The sequence below is a fragment of the Protopterus annectens genome, chromosome 2.part2, assembly GCF_019279795.1.
Source record: "Protopterus annectens isolate FY-2018-M chromosome 2.part2, PAN1.0, whole genome shotgun sequence".
Taxonomy (NCBI): Eukaryota; Metazoa; Chordata; order Ceratodontiformes; family Protopteridae; genus Protopterus; species Protopterus annectens.
Genome location: NC_056730.1, coordinates 195,004,086 through 195,011,585, shown reverse-complemented (window position 1 = coordinate 195,011,585; position 7,500 = coordinate 195,004,086).

Sequence of the window (7,500 nt, the reverse complement as noted above, 5' to 3'; positions counted from 1 at the left end):
TTTACCCTTTTCTACTGCATATTAATCTCAGAGTTGGTGTATATAATTAGGAGGAGGTGTGGTGGTACAGTGGGTGCTTCACCTCTGCAAAAAAAGTGGATTCTGCTTTTGTTTGAATCTTTATGATATGTGAGTGTGTGACAGGTATTTGAAGGTTTGATACTTCGATTATCTGTCATACACTCATATATGTATATATATATATATATATATATATATATATATATATATATATATCTACATACATACACATAGATAAATAGATATAGTTTTATATAAATATATATATATATATATATATATATATATATATATATATATGTGTGTGTGTGTGTGTGTGTACACACACATACATAGATATATAGATAGATATAGATATAGATATAGATATAGATATAGATATAGATATAGCTATAGATATAGATATGTACGCATATACAACTGTATATATGACTACCTGTCAGAAGTATGAGACTCAGCCATGCAAATCCTCACATTTTGAAAAAAATGACTATGAGTCAAGCAAGAAAAAGAGCAACTTACAAAAATCTGTATTATACATTTAAACTATGTTTGAAGGGAGCATCATACCCTGGCACCCTTCTCCACATCAATTCTACTTCCACATACTAAACATGAGATCATCATGCCTTACAGAAATCAGAATATTCCAGGGTACTATAATATCAGTTTTAGTGCATATTCTCCCTTGAGTTACTCTTTGCACTTTTAGCCAGTCAATGCAAATGGATTTTGGTAGTCTCCTTTGTTCAGACATACCCCACCTGTTATATTTATGAGTTCTATGGTCAGGAATATTAGGCTAAAAGAATCACTCTCTGGGTTACACAATCTCAGAGCTGGTATTTACACAGTGCTCCATTTGACCATCTGGGATTTCCATGAGTCACTGTTATCGAATTCCCCATTGGTGGCTGAGCCATTGGCTGACTTCTTTTTTTTCCTTAAACTTTTTATTTATAACAACATAAACATTCCAGAACTTCAACAACCAAGGAATTTGAACTTGAAAGCTAATAGCAGTAACATTAATACAGTCCAACAATACATAAGCACTAAGCAGGCATGCAATAATCAAAATCAGCAACCATATTGCAGGTTTACTCTAAGCTTGAAAAATAGTAGGTTGGCAGGTTTGCAGTAGGCTGTAATAGGGAACCTGGTATAGTACAGACCTTAGGCCTCAATTCATTAGTGGTCTTTACCTGGTCCATGAAGGTATCTACATTGTTTGAAAACACATTTTACTGAATCACAAATGCTCAAACTCATTTGACTGAAAACTCATTTGACTGAAAATTCATTTGACTGAATCACAATTAAAAGAAAATATTCTACTATTATTCATTTCAGGAAGGCAAGTCCCCTGCTTCCCAAGTTATATATACTAACTCCACAATCAAACAACCAAGAAGAAAAGAAGAAAAAAAAAACACTACGCACAGTGAATCAGAGCTAGTGCACAAATACAAACATCTACAGATGTGGGAGTACAGCATGATGGCAGTCATTGCCAGCAACACTTACTTTTTTGACTCACATCCCTAATAACTACCATGCTCAGAAATGATGCCATCGCATACTGTTTGCAGACATCTGCACTTTTCTATCAGTTGTGATTCGTGTTAGTTAGTATTATATTCTAGGGTCATATCAGAAAACATTCAATAAGTGTATTATATAGTCTGTGAAAAAAATGACCATTAGCTTTAAAGATCTTTTTTAGTATTAGGTAAGTTCACTGAGGACAAAATGTTTAGCAGCAAAACTGGTTAAAGGTCTCTGTGGCACTAAATCTATTAACTAAGCTGGAAAGACTGCAATTGTATGTCATTTTATAACAGTGGGGGGAAAAAAGCTAGCACTGAAAAGTTTGAACGGCAAGCAGAGAAGAAGACTGCGATGTTTCCCAACTGTGAGTAACAGAAATAAATAATAAGCTTTGACCAGCTTTGGCAAAGAGCTAATAATGTGACTAAATCTGTGTTAATATCACTTTAATAGGATTAAGTTAATTTAATCTGTATCCATAACTATATACATGCATGCATAATTAATAGTGCTGAAAATATTAAGTATCTTTAGCATTTTTGCACAGGACAACTCTGATTTCTGAGCTGAAAACACAGAAAAGTCACATTTTTATGTATTTTTCTCATCTGTTAAAAAACATGGTCATATATGACTTGACCATTTTTAATAAGTGTGTTTGAATGAATATGTCATTAGTAACTTCTGACCCAAAATTCCCCATCGAGTACTCCATTGATATGATCTAATAGAGAGAGAAGCTGTACAATATCATGCATACATCCTTTAAATGCTCCTTTGTTTGCAAATAGTGCTGAACTGATACTCATCACCACCAGAACCAATTTTTGTTTGTTTTTTTTAATCATTAATCATTCATGTATTTGCATAGTACCATGGATGAAGGCAGGGAAGAATAGGTATAGAAATATGAATCATTTGACATGTTTCTGGCTGGATGCTCATTTGTTATATTACATGTAACTTTAGTAACACTTGTAAAGGCGTGTACCACCTACTAGTACAAATTATTAAAATGAAATTGCTATAGAATTTGTTGAATTTTGATGAATTTTATTCACAGTGCATTTAACCAGGTAGGCCACAATTTTGTTTCAATGATTGAGGTGTACTGTCCAAATCACCTCAATAAAATATGAGGAAGCTGCAGGGTAAGTTATATTCATCTTTAAAACTGCTTAAAATGTTGGTAAACTGCAACTAGTCAATACAGAGTGAATGAGTGTACATTCAAATAGCTTAATTTTACTATCTAATTCTTTCTTTACTATCATGCACTCTACCAGCTGAAATGTAATCTGTATTCATTATGTGACCTAAGGTGTGCAGATGTTGTTCAATCATTTTATTACACATGTATGTAGAGAGAAACACAGCTGTAAACACAGCTTAGAAAATAGCTGTCCATAAACAAACTGAAAGAACAGGGTGCGGACTGATTCACAGCACGGTTTAAATGCAGAGTAATAGAGTCATATATCTTCTAATTAAGAGGTGATGTACAGTATGTTAGTAAAAGTGCCTTCCCAGCCAGGAAGTTTTGAAAGGTATTAAGAAATTAGGTACCAACTTTGAATTAACTGGCTCAACACACATGCAAAGGCTGATAGCTTCATTTGGGTACAAAGATAAAGACCTGACTGCAGTCAAGGCAACCTCCATTTGATTAATAGCTTGGGCATCTGTACATGCTCAAATGGGCAGATGGGCATGGATTTCCTGGAGGAGCGACAGTCCAATGCAAATTAACATGGTTCCTCAGAATAGTGATGCTAAAGCAGAAAAGTAATCATGGGGCAGACATTCAGCTCACCAAGCCTAGAATATGGCAGTCTTCCATCATGGTTACAAAGAAGCATGTACTCACATAAAGAAGTTTATACTTTGTAACATTTAATTAGTGACTTGTCATTACAAAGGGCTCGGTATACATCGGCATACTCAAGAGCCATGGCAAACTTAAGGACACACACATACATGTAGAGATACAAATACATGCATACATACATACACACCCACAGACACAATGACACACAGGTACACACTCACCGATGCACGTGTGCACAAACACACACACACACACACACACACACACACACACACACACACACACACACACACACACATAAACTTGCACAACTTCATACCTCAGGATAAGTTTCCTGCTATTTTCTGTTGCAGAATATTTCAGCCTATGCTATTATAAAGATGTTTCTGCTGTTGAACAAAATATTATAGTTGCTTAATCTTGTTCATCCATTGTTGCTTTGGAGATTTTATATACTAGAAATGATGAACTTCAGTGAGACCATAGCATGCTCAATTAGTACAGTACATATTCACTAAGTGAAAACAAATTAACTCTTTTTGTCAGCACTAGGGTTTTATTATCACAGTTTATTAACATATTCTTGCATAGTCCGCTAAAACTCAAAAGTAATTTGCCTGTTATATTTTAGGATCATATCAGAAAATGTTTGTTTATTAAGTGTATTTTATGGTCTGTGAAAAAGTGATTGTTAGCTATAAAGATCTTTTCTTGTATAAGTTCAGTGAGGACAAAAAGTTTCACAGTAAAAGCACTTAAAATGTTATTGCTACTAAACCAGTATAATGAACTGCTAAGCTGCAATCATATATCATTTTATAACAGTAGAAAATAATGCTTGTTTGAAAAGTTTGACTGGCAAACAAAGAAGGCTGCAGTGATTCCCCACAACAAATAGCAAAAAGAAATAATAATAGGTTTCTACCAGATATAGAATGCATATTTTAAATCATAAGTGACAGTGATTTGTTTTATTTGTGGCATGTAACTTCAGTGGAGAAAAAAACAAGATATGGTAGGGTAATACAGTCTGACTAAAATTATGCTCATACCACTTTAATAGGATTACGATAATTTAACCCATAGTCAAAATTATTTAAATGCATGCACAATTAATAGTGTTGAAAACTATTTGCATTATCCATCAAAGATCAACAGGGTATTCCTATCATTGCTTGCATTTGGCAACATTGGTTTCTAAGATCTAAATTCATACAAGTCACATATTTATATGATTTGTCAACTACTAAATAACACATAGTCCCAGTGTAATTTGATTGACTTGAAATGAATATTGATGACTAAATATATCACTCTTACTTTCTTATTCAAAATTCCACATTGAATAATGACCATATTGCATGTTTTCTAACAGTGATATGTAATAACACACAACTGCATACAATAAAATATGCATATACTTTAAATATTGCTTTGTTTCTAAATATCGAAGGTCTTTACATAAGGTTAGAATAAAAGAACAAATTTAAGCACATGCTCTGCACCGTGCCAGTTGTCAAAACATGTATATCATGTTTGGATACTTTGGTCCATTTCTAAACTATCTCTGCATGGTCGTGCAGATAAATGAAATATGATTTTGGCCATTTTATTACTAGTGCACTATTTTCAAATTAATCACTCTCTTACCCAGATGGTTGTGATGACATGATTTAAAAACTTTGCTTCAAGTTATATCCATGTATATTTTTTTTATTCAGGTTTCGTCATATAAAGCTTACTAATCAAATCAGGCAGAGTGTGTATCCAAATCAATACCTGATATAATCTAATATCTTCATTTGTTTAAAGGATGTATATGCCATATGTCAAACCAACATGATAATGTATGTCCACATAAAAGTACCATTTCTCTTAGCCATCTGATTCTAGTCAATGAATGTTGGCCTAATAGCACTAACCTGTTCAAGAAAGTGTAAATAAATGCCGTACATAAAACATTGTGAATTGCAGAATTTCTTCAGGCAAGTCATTGTAGTACTCCACAACCTGTGCTGGTCTGGTGAAAAGGCAAGAAGTGGACAACATGATAACAACCTATGGAAACTGCTGCCGTGGAGAACGCAGTCACTTGCACATATTATGGTTCTGGTAAAAAAAGAATACTTTCATACTTTCTTTGAAGTTACTCCTAAGACCATTTTGGAATTATGACTTGTAAATTAAGTAGTATAACAATTGGATAAAGTAACTGACTTTTGGGACAAAGAAAAGTACTGTCTGCCCTAACTAAAGTATTGCAATAAAATGCAGTGTGCTAAGACAGGAACAAGCAGTCAGCTCCATGCAGCCTGTTGACAGCCAAGCTGTACATAACTGATTTCCCCATACTCCATTCCTAAAGTTTATCATCTGTGCACTAACCCAAAACTCCTGAGTACATCCTGAAAATAATTACTTTTATTTCATTATTCAATTGTTCAAACTAACTATCAGCATTTGATAGAACAGCTGAAAGAAATATAAACAGCCATACAAACAAATAAAGAATGACTGACTAACCTCAGCATTGAAATCCCATGATTACACATTGGGGTTCATAAATAATGACTGACTAACCTCAGCATTGAAATCCCGTGATTACACATTGGGGTTCATAAATAATGACTGACTAACCTCAGCATTGAAATCCCATGATTACACATCGGGGTTCATAAATAATGACTGACTAACCTCAGCATTGAAATCCCATGATTATACATTGGGGTTCATAAATAATGACTGACTAACCTTAGCACTGAAATCCCGTGATTACACATTGGGGTTCATAATTAATGACTGACTAACTTCAGCATTGAAATCCCATGATTACACATTGGGGTTCATAAATAATGACTGACTAACCTCAGCATTGAAATCCCATGATTACACATTGGGGTTCATAAATAATGACTGACAAATCTCAGCATTGAAATCCTGTGATTACACATTGAAGTTCATGTAAAGCTCATACTTCCTGGTTTGAATATTTCTTACTTTTTTGCTTGCCAATATGACCAACAATCATTTAATGTTTTTAGTTAATGATATTCATCATAATCAGAACTGATGATTTTATTTTTATCAGTTATGTCTCTTTATACAAACCTGAAGTGAAGAATGGAAGAACTGTGATAGAGGACTAAACCATTTGTCATGCCTTTAAGAGTATGTTAATGCTGGATGCTGGTTTGTTACATTATGTGCGACATTGATATTTTTGAAAAGATCATGACAGATGTTGTACACATTATTTAAATGAAATTGTTGCTGTAGAATTTGTGAATTTTTTTATTGAGTTTTGTTCACAGTATATTTAATTAGACAGGTCGCTGTTATGTTTTATGAATTTTGGTGTACTGCCACAGATCACTTCCATAACATATGAGGACGTTGCAGTGTAAGTTACATTGATCTTTAAAATTGCTTAAATATTGGAAAACTGTAATTACTCAACGCGTAATGAATAAGTATACATTCAAATAGTTTTTTTTGTCTATCTAATTGTGTTTCACAGTCATGTATTTTATCAGATGAAATGTAACTAATATGTACCATGTGTTGTATGCCATGCAAATTTGGTTCAAGCATTTTATTACACATGTAGTACATATATATATATATATATATATATATATATGTATAGAGAGAGAGATAGAGCTGCAAACATATATTACAAAGTATTTGCTCATAATCATATTGAATGAACAGGGTGCAGTGAGATTCGTATTACACTTTCAGTTCTGAGTAATAGATTTGTATGTCATCTAATTAAGGGTAATATTTGGGCTAGTAAAGCTACCATACCAAACAAGAAGTTACAAACAGTGTTAAAAATTAAGTAACAAATTTGATTTAACAGGAATCATCACACACATACATGTTGATAACTCACTTAGGGCAGAAAGATAAAGTCTTAGCTATATCCCAGGCAACATCTGTCAATGAGCAGTGTGGGCATCTGTTTAAGCTGGTATGTGAGGATGGGCATGTGCTTCCTGAAGGAGAGACTGTTAAATCAAAAAATGTCATGATACTTCACAGGAGAGGCAGTGAAGCAGAGATGTGACTCTGGGGCATGAATTCAGCTTAACAAGCAA